The sequence below is a fragment of the Garra rufa genome, unplaced genomic scaffold (genome assembly GCF_049309525.1).
Source record: "Garra rufa unplaced genomic scaffold, GarRuf1.0 hap1_unplaced_002, whole genome shotgun sequence".
NCBI lineage: Eukaryota > Metazoa > Chordata > Actinopteri > Cypriniformes > Cyprinidae > Garra > Garra rufa.
In genome coordinates this window covers 10,852,048-10,866,668 of record NW_027394277.1, presented here as the reverse complement: position 1 = coordinate 10,866,668, position 14,621 = coordinate 10,852,048, and positions in this window count along the sequence as shown.

Sequence of the window (14,621 nt, the reverse complement as noted above, 5' to 3'; positions counted from 1 at the left end):
TACTTCACTAACTAGGAAGTTTATATTTATCTGTATTGTGATTTGTATAACAATAAAAAATATATACATGACTGCAACATGACAGAATATGTTGCAACAGAAATGTTCTGTTTTGGTTGAAAAACAACCCATCATAGCCAGATGACCTTTGGGTACATCTCTGATGCGTAAAATGATTGATTCTGAGTCAGACGGGTGGGGTTAAAACAATTATACAATTTATTCAATAATCTTCAGATAAATTTCATATATTTCAGAATGGCAATGTATACCACAATCCAGACAATAGTCATAAATGAAAGGTTGACACAATTAAGACTCCATAAATCCATTAATTGTGATTTATGTATTATATGAATAAGCCAATTCAAATCTGTTTAATAGCAGTATACTTCTTTAAGAAGATATACAAAAGTAAAGATTGTTACAAAAATTTACTTTAATCAAATAGTACGATGATAAGATAAAATCTGAGAAAGATAAGTCTAACAGAAAATTAGACCGTTTCAGGTGCACCCAGAAGAAAGTTGAGATCGGAGTAAAGGAGGTTGAGAAGTCTGAAGTCTCCGATCTGTCCAGAATAAAATTGCAAGACTTTTTATACCCTAAAACCAGACAACTCAGGAAGTCTGAAGGTCAAAGTCAGTTGAGAATACATCAATACATCAACTCGTGAACAAACTCGTGATTAGTAATTATAAACTCAGTTAAATGGACGTGCAGTTTCATTTCTCCTTTTTAGTTTAATTTATATCTTGAGACATTGAGACGTGTTAATGTTAATCTAATTGTCCATCTAAACTGTCTTCATTAAGTACCAAGAATAACTGTTTTGCGGAACTGTGCTTCGGACATCACACACATACATAGATGAAGATGGAAAATACAGATGAAACATATACTTCGAAGGATGAATAAAGCATTCAGCACTATATTAAGTAGCTTAATCAATAAGACATAACCAAACTTCTAATATTTCAAGATGATTATTAATATGTGTTAATATTTCTATATTTTGATTAAGAACGCAATACTCATGTCTGAGCTCGTGATCTTAAATGTTATTAATTTGCATATTTGTCCACCAACCCAAACTTTAAAAAGGCAAGTACTTCTTGTTCTTGTTCTAAGAATTGGTCTGTGTCTGAGGTCATGATAGATATGATATGAAAATAACATAACTACATAGCAACAGCATATAGTCTCATGTCATGTCTCAAAAGGTCAGTCAGGGCAAAACAGTTAGAGCATTGAATACATATTCTCAAAAAGATAAATAATGATATAAATATGATAAGTCATAAGTAATATTCATAATACACTTAATAATGCATAATCATACATATGAATATGCAAATTCTTGTTAATTTCATAAAGTCGACACATCAATCTCCAACATTTGAAATGTCCCTTTTCCACTTCAGTGTTTTTATTTTTATTTTTTTGTATCTCTCAGGAGTTGATACATTTAAATGAGAGCTGTTCCCTATAATTGTGTCTTTCTTCTGCGTTTAACTGTCTTCCCCTTTTTTGAAATGTTCTCCACCTGACGTCTTATGATAACCTGTCAACATCACAAAAATGTGCCATGTAATTTATTTTCTGTAAATAAATTGCAGCTATTATTTTTCATTGCTGTTTGTGCTGCCTAAATAGTAGTCTTGAATTCTTTAATGTCACTTTAAAGCTGTGTATTTTTAGCTCTGGTTTACTCTGTCATGAATCCCCCTATCAGTCCTCACCAGTTTTGAAAGCTGCTGAGAAAAGGGGATAGAAATAAACAATCTTCTCCACTCCAGTTAGTTTTATTTTGATTTAACTGAGGTAACAGTACCACGTCTCACAAATGCACAATGAAAAAATGATAATAATAAATAATAAATAATATTATAATAAATAAATAAATCAAAAATACACACAGGCCATTATGCATCTGTTCATTCAATAATGAATTCAAGCTGTTGGTATTTGTACTTTAAGAATTACAAGTGAATGACTTATTTTATTTTATTTTATTTTTAGTTGGACCATTATTGACAGATTTACTCACAAAAACACACATGGTCAGATGTGTTCCTTACAGTTTTTTAAATAAAAAAAACCCCTTAAGATTACACTTTGAAAAGATGTGCTCTTTAAATGTGTTTTAACTATTTGCATGTGTTATTTTCATTCGCAGCACATTGAGCGCTCTCTGTACTTTAATAACAAAACATGTTTTATTTTAAATAAATACATTTTAAACATTTTCCACAAGAAGATGTGGCTAGTCCAGTGTCACCTAAGTATTTGCTTTCAATCCATTCCTTGTCAGAATCATGACTGACAAACAGAGAACCACTGAAATTGACAGGCTACGACTGTTTGGAAGGGTGGTAAACGACAGCTCTTCTTCTGCAGGATTGGCTTTCTGTGAAGAAGATCCATGTCTAGTGCTGGAGCACCTCTGAGCTCCTTCTTTGTCAGCTGCTGAATGTCAAACGTGCTCTGCATTGCAAGCAGGCAGGGATACACTGGCAGGGAGAGCAGCAAAACTCCAGATTTCGTGAAAAGAGAGGGAGAAGTGTTGCCTCCAATCAACATACAATCCTGGCTTTGTTTCAGGGCACCCTTTAATTATCATGCAAGGCTGCTCCTGACAAGCAGTGTGGCACAGGAAATGAATAATTCTACTGAGTAATAGAATCGTCACAGCAGAAGTTAATCAATACCTGACAACCAAGTAACAAGTATGTTAATGAACTAGAGTTTGATTGAAAAGAGTCCAGCAGAAATGCTGCAGTTCAGGGTTGGTTGGACCTCAATCATGAGATTGCTCCAGGAAAGAAATACTGCTAAAATGCATTATTAAGAGCAAACCTTATTTTTCATTTATGTTTCTCCCCTGCAGTTGTAAATTCACTAGCCACCAGCTTTCAATGTTTTTAATTCATTGGTGGTGTTTGCGTTTGCATTTTGAACACATGTTAACCCCAAGATATTGGCCTTTGGCCTGCAACTTGTTTAATGCAATAAATACCCGTTTGTGCTGCAATCAAGAACAATAAATCATATTGTTCAGCTTGTTAAAGAAAGTATCCTATTACTTTTTTAAGCAACCAAAGTTATTAAAGTAGAACCTAAACCATATCTCACTGTGATGATAGCAAGGAAGCAGAGTTTTGCCTGGAGCAAGAATTTTTTTTTAAGTCTAGGAACTGATGTCACAAATAATTCACCATGTGTTGAACAGTGCAGTCAGTAGCCATTTGACATTTCTGAAAATAAATAAATAAAATAAATAAAAATAATAAAAAATCTTCAAGTGAAGGAATAACTCAGAATTTGTTGTGAAATTTAAAAATGTTTAAAGTAAAATGTGTCCTTTTTATGTGCTTTTTATGGCAAGTGGTTTAAAGGTATATATATACTGTACAGTGCCCTCCACTAATATTGGCACCCTTGGTAAATATGAGCAAAGGTGAATGTGAAAATAAATCTGCATCATTTATCCTTTTGATCTTTCATTAAAAAATTCACAAAATTCTAACCTGTCATTGAAGTAAAACAATAGAACCTAACTGTCACAAGGAAGGTCAGAGACGTACGGATCCATTCGCAGCATTTATTAGAAAACACAAAACAAACGAACACAAAGGGGCAGGCAGAAATCGTCATCAAAAAAACAGGCAGAAAGGTCGGGGCTGGCAGCGAGAATCAAACACAGGAGGGAGTCCAGGAATCAAACACACGGGAAAACAAACACGGGAAGAAACGCTTAGAATTATGACCATGAGGAACGATAAGACTTCGCCCGGAAGTGTGTGTTTCAGTGGCTTAAATGCATGAGAGTCAATGTGAAACAGGTGTGTGCAGCAATCAGTGCAGTGGGAAACGAGGAGCAGGTGTGTGCAGTGATTGGTGCAGTGGCTTGTGGGGAATGAAGTCCAGAATGTGTTGTGCAAGAGTTCATGATGACAGGATAGACCACATACGTGACACTAACGGTGAAATCTCATCATGAAATAAATGTTTTTCTCTAGTTCACGTTAGCCACTATTATTGGCACCCAATTATTGCAACAGTTCTAAGTTTTCTCAAACAATGTCTAATGAGTTTGAAGAACACCTGACAAAAGATCAGAGGCCATTCCTTCAATAAGAATCTCTCTAGATTCTCCAGAATCTCTCTCTTCCCAGCTTCATGTTGGTGCTTCTTCTCTTCAGTTTCTATACAGGGTTCAGGTCAGGGAACTGGGACGGCCATGGTAGAAACTTAATTCTGTGCTCAGTCACACAATTTTGTGTTGATTTTGATGTTTGTTTTGGATCATCATCCTGCTGGAAGATGCAACCATGGCCCATTATAAGATTTCTAACAGAGGCAGTCAGGTTTTGATTTTTTATCTGCTGGTATGAAGCCATGTATCTAAACAAGATGTCCAGGACCTCTGGCAGAAAAATAGGTCCACAACATTAAAGGCCTTGCAGTATTTTTAACCATGGGCTACTTTTTTTTATCCCTGTCTGTACCAAAACCATCTGGAGGGTTAGCTGCCAAAAAGCTAATTTTTAGTTTCATCTGACCATAGAAGCCAGTCCTGTTTGAAGTTCCAATCATGTCTGACAAGTGAATATTCTGGAACAACATGTGGTGATGTAGGGACTGTTTGATTATTTTATTTTAGGCTTTCTGACCCCAAGACTCAACAAATCTCTGCAATTCTCCAACTGTGATCCTTGGAAAGTCTTTGGTCACTCAAACTCTCCTCCATATCATGCATTTGGATGATATAGACACACATCCTCTTCTAGGCAGATTTGTAACATCTTTAGTTGACTGGAACTTCTTAATTATTGCCCTGGTGGTGGTAATGGGGATTTTCAATGCTTTAGCTCTTTTCTTACAGCCACTTTCTATTTTGTGAAGCTCAGCAAACTTGTTCTGCATATCAGAACTACATTCTTTGGTTTTACTTCTTGTGATGCATGATTAAGGGAATTTGGCTTTTGTGTTCCTCATATTTATAATCCTGTGGAACAGAAAGTCATGGCTGGACAATTTTATACTCCTAGCCACCCTGGTGTGCTAAAAAATTGTAATATTAATGGGAATATACTTCAGAGATATTTTACTTAGACAAATTTCTAGGGGTGCCAATAATTGTGGCCAAGGTGAACTAAAGAAAAATATTTATTTCATAATGAGATTCTCTCCCCCATTTTCCATCGTTTTACTTCAATTAAAGGTTAGAATTTTTGGGAATTTTTCAAATGAAAGATCTAAAGGATAAAAACTCCTAATTTGCTCCTTATTGATAGAAAGTAAGTTATAAGCTATATTTGTTGTAGTAGTTATGTTTAGGTATTGGGTAGGATTAAATAATCTAGAATATTGGCATGCAGAATAAGGCATTAATATGTGCTTTATAAATACTGATAAACAGCCAATATGCTAGTGATATGCATGCTAGTAAGCAACTAGTTAATAATGAATATTGTTCACTACATTAAAGTGTTACAGAGTTGGTTTCTTCTGTTGCACATATAAGAAGACATTTTGAAGAATGTGTGTAACCAAACAGTTACTACTGTTAAAGTCAATGGCTACCAGGAACTGTTTAGTTACCAAAAATATTTAAAATCTTCTTTTGTGTTGATCAGAAGATGAAGAAGAAGAAGAAGAAGAAGAAGAAGAAGAAGAAGAAGAAGAAGGAGAAGAAGAAGAAGACAATGACAAACTTACAGATTTGGAAAAACATGAGGGTGAGTAAATGAACACAGGAATGTAATGAATGCCATTTTATAGTTTCTGACATTTCAAAAAATGTTTTGCCATATACTTGATATTCATTAATGTATGTTTATATAAGAGAGGTTCATACAAAAACAGTAAATCCAGAATTAAGTGAAATTAAGAGATATTTAGGACTGTGTGCACGAGTTACCAATCTGGCCTCCGGTTTTGGTTCATCATGTGTTTGGTGTGGACGTGAAGCAGGTGGTGGTGGCTTCAAAAGGAAGTAGCTCAGTATAGCAAGTGTGGGCGAGAGGGCTCTGTGAGCTGAATACAGAAGCACTCCGCACTGGCTTGGATAATGAGGGAGAGAGAGTGCGAAAGGATGTGCAGACAGTGGATCCATAGCTTCAAATTCACAGCAGGTGTTATTAACTTTTTTGCTACAGGGCAGTGTTGGAAATGAATGCTTCTGAAATGGATTTTTTTTTTTTTGCCTCTAACTTTATTAAGAATGTGTAGCTATTAACTTGCAGTTAGAATTTAAAGTAATCCATGTGTCACATCTCTGTGGCTACATTAGACTGGTAAAATGCTGTTACCTTTTAAACTACTGCCTGGAGATACACTGTAAATGTTCTGTCAGGTAATCTAAAATGTGTGCTGAATAAAAAAAAGGTATTGGTCAAATCAGATGGAAATAAGTTGTACCTGTTTATTTCATGCTGCTGTTAAGTGGACTTTACTACAAGTCTATGCAAAGATAAAATCTGCGAATCATGTAAAATGAAAGACTCTAATGCAGTTTCAGAATTTAATTTCCCAAACACATAATCTTGACAGTAAGGGAATATTTTGCTTCCTCACCTGTGAATCACTGCCGCATGTCAAACAGTCCATGAGACATGAGCAATTCAGATGGCAAGTGAAGCAGCCCGAAGAAGCCTTCTTGAATCTCAAATCTATGAATTTGTTTTGTTTTTTTGTCAATCACTTGTCATGCGGATCAGTGGAAAGAGGGCATCTTTTAGGCATCTCAAATCAATCTTAGAGGATGTTTGCTAGTTAAAATGCAAGATTTATTAGAGTGGCAGTATTGAAATGCATGTCAATGGGGATAGGGACAAGGTTTTTGAACGTCTTCATTTGACACAAGCTATTTCAGGAGTGCCATGAATCCCCACTATGCCCTTAGAGGAAAATTGTGCAGGCAAATGAAATGAAACAATCTATTTGGCTGAAATGGGGATTTCAAGCAATAACAGGCGTGGAGACTTAGTTCTCCTGCCACCAGTTCAATCACCCTGGGAACAACTGTCATCTTCCTTTTTGTTCAAAGATCAGACTCCTTTTTAAACCAAACACATAGGTTATTAATAAATGTAATTTATTTATTATAATTTTTTAATGGTTTTGCACCTTATTTGTCCTTTGGTCCCTTCTGACACAGCAAATATCAGAAAACTACAGATTGCTTTTGAAACCGGGAAACCTGAGTTGTATATAGTAAATTAAGATTTTAAGTTAACCCTACTGTATCTTATTTGATGCACTAATTTAAGGTATATAAATAATCAACATGACCAAAACCTTCCTAAAAAAAAAAAAAAAAAAAAAAATACAATGTAAAGATAAGCTACTTTTAAATATAAAAGTAAACCGCCGGTAGGTGGCAGCAAGTGAGTCTTTGAGGCATTCATTCAAACAATCTGTTCAGACGGCTGATTCATTCAAGAAAAAAGCAAGTGCCTATCTTTATGAATGGACCACTGAACAAAAATCACAGAATCATTCAATAAAGAAACACTGCTGTATGACTGTTCTGCTATGAGCTATGTTTCAAACTATTTTAGTTAACTAAATCGAGCAAAAGCAGTCAATTGTACTGTTACAGAGGCGCTGAGGGTTGGATCCAAATGCAAAGCTTTATTGAAATCGAGGTCAAAAAACAGACAGGGTCGATCACCAGCAATCAGGAACAACAGAGATAATCCAGAGACAGAGTAATCCAGTAAAAACAGACGTGGGTCAAAAAGCCAGGTGAGCAGTCCAAAGTAACAAAAGAACACAAATCAAACAAACAAGCTAAACTAGAACTAAACTATGACTTAGGGAACAAGACAAGAAAGAACTAAGAAACTAGGAAACTATGAAACAGGGAAAATGCTTAGTAGAGTCCGCTAGAGCAAATCAATACTTCGCAGTGTGTGTATGTGATGAGCTGGCTTTTATGGAGGACAGACAGGAAGCTACCATAGAGGCAGCAGAGGGAGCAGCAACAGTCGGTGGGGGTAAGGGCTCCCTCTGCTGGCCTGGTGTAACATAGCCCCCCCCCCCAAAGAGCGGCTTCCAGACGCTCCCAACAGTCCTAGAAATAACAGTCCTGGGGGGCGGTGGGGGAGCAGACAAACGAAGGAGGACCAGGTCCATGTGGCAAAGGAGGACCTTGAGGCAGGACCGGCAGATCTGGGGGAGTTGAGGCCCCCCGCAGCAGGACATGTGGGAGCGAGGGTATCCACGGCGGAGCAGACGACCACCAGAGCCCGACCGAAATCCTCCAGAGAGGAGCAAGAGGCTTAGGAACCCCCCATGGTGGAGCAGGAAGCCCAGGAGTCCTCCAGGGCGGAGCAGGGGGCGGAGCGGCCCTCCGGAGCGAAGCAGGAGGCGGAGCGGCCCTCCAGGGCGGAGCAGGAGGCGGAGCGACCCTCCAGGGTAGAGCAGGAGGCGGAGCGGCCCTCCGGGGCGGAGCAGGAGGCGCAGAAGCCCTCCAGGGCGGAACAGGAGGCGCAGGAGCCCTCCAGGGCGGAACAGGAGGCGCAGGAGCCCTCCAGGGCGGATCAGGAGGCGCAGGAGCCCTCCAGGGCGGATCAGGAGGCTTTGCAACCCTCCGGGGCAGAGCAGGAGGCGCAGGGGCCCTCCAGGGCGGAACAGGGGGCCGCATCATGGACAGGGACCTGGGGAGAGCAGAGATAGGAGGCAGACAGAGCAAGGAGAGAGGTAAAGAGTTCGTAGGAGTACGCTGCCTCCGTGGCAGTGACTGGGCAGACAGGAACTACAGGAACGGCTGTCATGGTTGTTATTGGGCAGACAAAGACTTCTGGAACGGCCCCATAAGCCGAGACAGAGATGACAGGGAGCCTAGGCGGTACAGGCAGAGCAGGGAGTCCTGGCGGAGCAGACAGAGCAAGGAATCTTGGCGGAGCAGGCAGAGCAAGGAGACTAGGCGGAGCAGGCAGAGCAAGGAGACTAGGCGGTGCAGGCAGAGCGTGAAGCCTTGGCGGTGCAGGCAGAGCGTGAAGCCTTGACGGTGCAGGCAGAGCGTGAAGCCTTGGCGGTGCAGGCAGAGCGTGAGGCCTTGGCGGTGCAGGCAGAGCGTGAGGCCTTGGCGGTGCAGGCAGAGCGTGAGGCCTTGGCGGTGCAGGCAGAGCGTGAGGCCTTGGCGGAGCGGGCAGAGCGTGAAGCCTTGGCGGAGCGGGCAGAGCGTGAAGCCTTGGCGGAGCGGGCAGAGCGTGAAGTTCCGCTATGCACGCCACCTCCGAAAGAGGTATAGGCGCAGCGGACATGCATGCAGGTGAAGCCTCCAGAGCAAACTTGTGGACAGACTCATGGGCAGAGGAGGACACTGGGGCGCAGGGTACAGCCCACACACTCAAAATGGCGATTGCCATAACAGGTAATGCAATTGGCGGAGGAATGCCCTCCAGGTCAGTGGGCGTGAGGCTCGGGAGCGTTGACTTTGCGTGACTTGGGGGCGTTGGCTCTGCATGGCTAGGGAGCGTTTGCTCTGCATGGCTTGGGAGCGTTGGCTCTGAACTCTCGGGGGAGACGTGACTTGGTCTTGGAGGATCAGCTGTGACTTGACTTGGCTCTGGGGGAACGGTTGTAATTTGACTTGACTCAGGAAGAGCTGTTTGACTTGAATCAGGGAGTGCTGCTTGACTTGACTCAGGAACCTCAGCTGAAACGTGACTTGACTTAGGAGGAACAGTAGCTGTGATGTGACTTGACTTGACAGGAACAACAGCTGTGACGTGACTTAACTTGAGAGGAACAACAGCTGGGACTTGATTTAACTGGACAGGAGCAGCGACCGTGACGTGACTTGACTTGGCAGAAACAGCAGACATGACATGAACAGGCTGTGGCTTGGCTAATGTGATGCTAGCGAGCGCTGGTTTGGCAGACGTGACGTCAGTAGTCGCTGGCTTGACAGGCAATGACCGTAAGAGACTGACTGTTCTTGCTGATAGCAGTGGTGGGTCCTCCAAGCTGGATATTAGTCTCTGATTGGCCATCTTACGAGAGGACTTGGGCGTGGCAGTAGCCATCTTGGGCAGTGGTTCTGGAGATACAGCCATCTTGTGAGAAGACTTGGGCGTGGCGGTAGTCATCTTGAATGCAGACCCTGGAGTGGCGGCAGCCATCTTGTGAACAGGCTCAGGAAAGGCGGCCATCTTGTGAGCAGGGTCTGGAAGAGCGGCCATCTTGGGAACAGGATCAGGAAAGGCGGCCATCTTGTGAGCAGGGTCTGGAAAGGCGGCCATCTTGTGAGCAGGGTCTGGAAAGGCGGCCATCTTATGAGCAGGGTCTGGAAAGGCGGCCATCTTGGGAACAGGATCAGGAAAGGCGGCCATCTTGTGAGCAGGGTCTGGAAGAGCGGCCATCTTGTGAAGGGGCTCTGGGCTGGTAGACATCTTATGTTGTGGCTCTGGGCTAGCAGACATCTTGTGCTGTGGCTCTGGGCTAGCAGACATCTTGTGCTGTGGCTCTGGGCTAGCAGACATCTTGTGCTGTGGCTCAGGGTTAGCAGACATCTTGTGCTGTGGCTCAGGGCTAGCAGACATCTTGTGCTGTGGCTCAGGGCTAGCAGACATCTTGTGCTGTGGCTCAGGGCTAGCAGACATCTTGTGCTGTGGCTCAGGGCTAGCAGACATCCAAATGCACGCTGCACGCTGTTGGATCCAAATGCAAAGCTTTATTGAAATCGAGGTCAAAAAACAGACAGGGTCGATCACCAGCAATCAGGAACAACAGAGATAATCCAGAGACAGAGTAATCCAGTAAAAACAGACGTGGGTCAAAAAGCCAGGTGAGCAGTCCAAAGTAACAAAAGAACACAAATCAAACAAACAAGCTAAACTAGAACTAAACTATGACTTAGGGAACAAGACAAGAAAGAACTAAGAAACTAGGAAACTATGAAACAGGGAAAATGCTTAGTAGAGTCCGCTAGAGCAAATCAATACTTCGCAGTGTGTGAATGTGATGAGCTGGCTTTTATGGAGGACAGACAGGAAGCTACCATAGAGGCAGCAGAGGGAGCAGCAACAGTCGGTGGGGGTAAGGGCTCCCTCTGCTGGCCTGGTGTAACATGTACAGTCAACAATATTATTAACTACTCGTTTGAACTCTTGTATAAAATCAATGTCAAATTTGCAATTGTGGTTTTCAGGAAAAAAAAAACTTCTCTACTACTCTCTTGTGTCATGTTGCTTAAATAGGCTTTATCTTATAAATATAAAAACTAATCTACATTTTTACCACAGTATGCAGGTACAATCATTGTTTTGATTTCTCTATGAGATTGTTTCACATACAGACATGCTGCACAAGCCTTAACTGGCGCGACCTTGTTACTGCTGGAATTGCCGTTTACACCGAGTGTAATAAAATCAGAATCATTCTTGATCAAATTTGAATTTTAATCAGATTAGTTATCCTGTCGGGCAAGTAAAATTCTCTTTTCACTTGCCCCTTCAAAAAATCCACACAAGCTCAAGTTACTGTAGGCTATACAAAATTCAACCCACCAAAGTGGCTAGTGGAAGTGACCATATTACTCACCCCTGCTGACATTCACCCGCATTTGGTGGGTGTTTATGTCAACCCTTGGTGACAACTGATATTTACACTGATATTGTTTTGGTTCCCCTTCTGCTGCTAAAACAGCCCTGACCCCTCGAGGCATGGACTCCACTAGACCCCTGAAGGTGTGCTGTGGTATCTGGCACCAAGATGTTAGCAGCAGATACTTTAAGTTCTGTAAGTTGTGAGGTGGGGCCTCCACTGATCGGACTTGTTTGTTCAGCACATCCCACCGATGCTCGATTGGATTGAGACCTGGGGAATTTAAAGGCTAAGTAAACACTCATTGTTGTGCTCCTCTGACCATTCCTGAACCATTTTTGCTTTGTGGCAGGGCACATTATCCTGCTAAAAAAATGCCACAGCAACCAAGGAATACTGTTTCCATGAAAGGGTGTACATGATCTACAACAATGCTTAGATAGGTGGTACGTGTCAAAGTAATATCCACATGGATTGCAGGACCCAAGGTTTCCCAGCAAAACATTGCCCAAAGCATTACATTGGCTACCCAGGCTTGTCTTCTTCTTATAGTGTATCCTGGTGCCATGTGTTCACCAGGTAATTGATGCACATGCACCTGGCCATCCATGTGATGTAAAAGAAAACCAAATTCATCAGATTAGGCCACCTTCTTCCATTGCTCCACGGTGCAGTTCTGATGCTCAGGTGCCCATTGTTTGCACTTTCAGTGGTGGACAGGGTTCAGGATGGGTACCCGGGCTGATCTGCATCTATACAACCCCTATACGCAACAAACTGCAATGTATTTTGACACATTTCCATCAGAATCAGCATTAACTTTTTGACCAATATGAACTACAGTAGCTCGTCTGTTGGTTTGGACCACACGGGCCAGCCTTTGCTCCCCATGTCGGTTCACCACTGTTCCTTTCTTGGACCACTTTTGATAGATACTGACCACTGCAGAATGGGAACACCCCACGAGAGCTGCAGTTTTGAAGACACTTTGACCCAGTCGTTTAGCACTCACCATTTGGCCATTGTCAAACTCGCTCAAATCCTTTAAGGTCAAAATGTTCACTTGCTGCCTCATATATCCCACCCAGTAACAGGCGTTGTGAAGAAGAGATAATCAGTGTTATTCACTTCACCTGTCAGTTGTCATAATGTTATGCCTGATCGGTGTATATGCATTTTATGTAAGCTGCTATACTGTTATAAAGACCTTGTTGATTTACACGAATAAAACTTATAAACTAATAAAACAAATGTATTTTTTTCCTCCTTGGTATATTTTTCTGTATCGCACTATATCTGCCATAAAAGTAATATAGTATGAAAAAAAATATATTTTTTAATTTAGTTTAATTTAATTTAATTAATAATTTAATTTATTTTTGAAATTTTCAGTTTCAAACAGTTTGACTTTTCTGACTATTATTTTACATCACGTTAGGCCTGACAGCAGCTGTATAAAACAAAATCAAACCTATTTCATTAAAATCTATTTCTAAAATGGTAAGTAGCTGCATTTTGACAGGGTCACATTATCACAGTATTGTATTGTTACATGGATGCACTCTTGTGAATTAAATCTTTCAATCATGCCTTGAGTAACTGATTTAGCAAAAAAAAAATAAAAAATAAATAAATAAATAAAATAAATAAATAAATAAAAGACATTTTCCTGGGACAAACCCCCTGTCAAACATTCATAGGCCTAACTTGAACTATACCCCTAAAATCGAAAGGATATGATGGGTTAATAAGAATGTTAAAATTCTTAACCTCATAACCTCATAATTTGTTTATAACCTCATATAAACAAAACCCAAAAACCCTCTAAATCTGGTTAGTTGATTATAATATTATAATTCCTTCACAAATAATCTACTAAGAAAAAGCTGATTGTCTGTAGCAGCAGTTTTCTGTAGGGTTTCGCATTGAGGAAACTTCCATGAATTGCTGCTAGGTGGCAGTGGGTGCTTGGTTAGCTCACATCCACTTGTGCAGATGCAGTCTAGCACAACAGCAGCCGGTGCAGAAGACATTAGAAGGATAATCCTGATAATTACTAATGCCTATTAAATGCATCTCTCCTCTCCTATGCATAGACATATTTCTATGCATGAAATCTAAACAATATTAGCATACCCTTTTATTGGCTCCAAACATTTATATTTGTCCACAAATCCATCAATTTAGCGCCAACAAATAAAAGTGCGTTGACTTGCAGTGGGACTTGTTGTTCATCTAAACTAATTAGCTCCAGCTAATTAAATCAAGTCTTCCAGGCAAAATGGATTGAAGAGTTGCTCTTCTCTTGATTTTATTGATGAATATGTAACACAATTCAGTTTGATTATACACCCTGAAATGTTATTTACACCATTTTAACAGTTTAAAAGACAGAATCAATATTAAATGGGGTTAGTATAAATGGCATGAAGCATTGTATTATGCAGGTTTTTCTTTGTTCTTTTTTTCCTGAAATTCATGTATACTTTGGCAGAGTGTTTACGTGTCTAAATTGTTGATTGCGATTCATGAAGTTGTATCTTCATTGAGTACAAGCACCTACAGTTCACAGCTGAGTTTATTGAACAAACTCGCTCATATTTCAAAGACGTGCGACTCAAACCACACGGGCCAGCTGCCCTCTACAGCTTCATCCATCTCCTCCTGTGTGAAGACCCTCCAGTGACCTGGAGATAAATCGCGTGTTGGGCCTTGTGAGGATCTCCAAGGACAGAATTAGATCAGCTAGCAAAAGTCAGCACTCATGAAATATGGAATAAGCCTTTGCTCATCAGCGGGGCTCAGTTAGGATTTACCTGGGAGCCCAGGTCTATGCATGCCGTCACGCAAGCAAATGTGCCTGTCTTTATACAGACAAGGTGACGGGAGGGACAAGTTAGAGCAGCAGCCGGTAGGCATGAAGTGCGTAGCCACAGGCACTATGCTAACTCTTTGGAGGGGGTCTGTGTTTGTTTACTTTTCAGTTCTCTGTCCCACTGAGCTTCCTTCATGATCCAGTGTGCTTTACTGTGCTTGCACTCAACAAACAATGAGGAGGC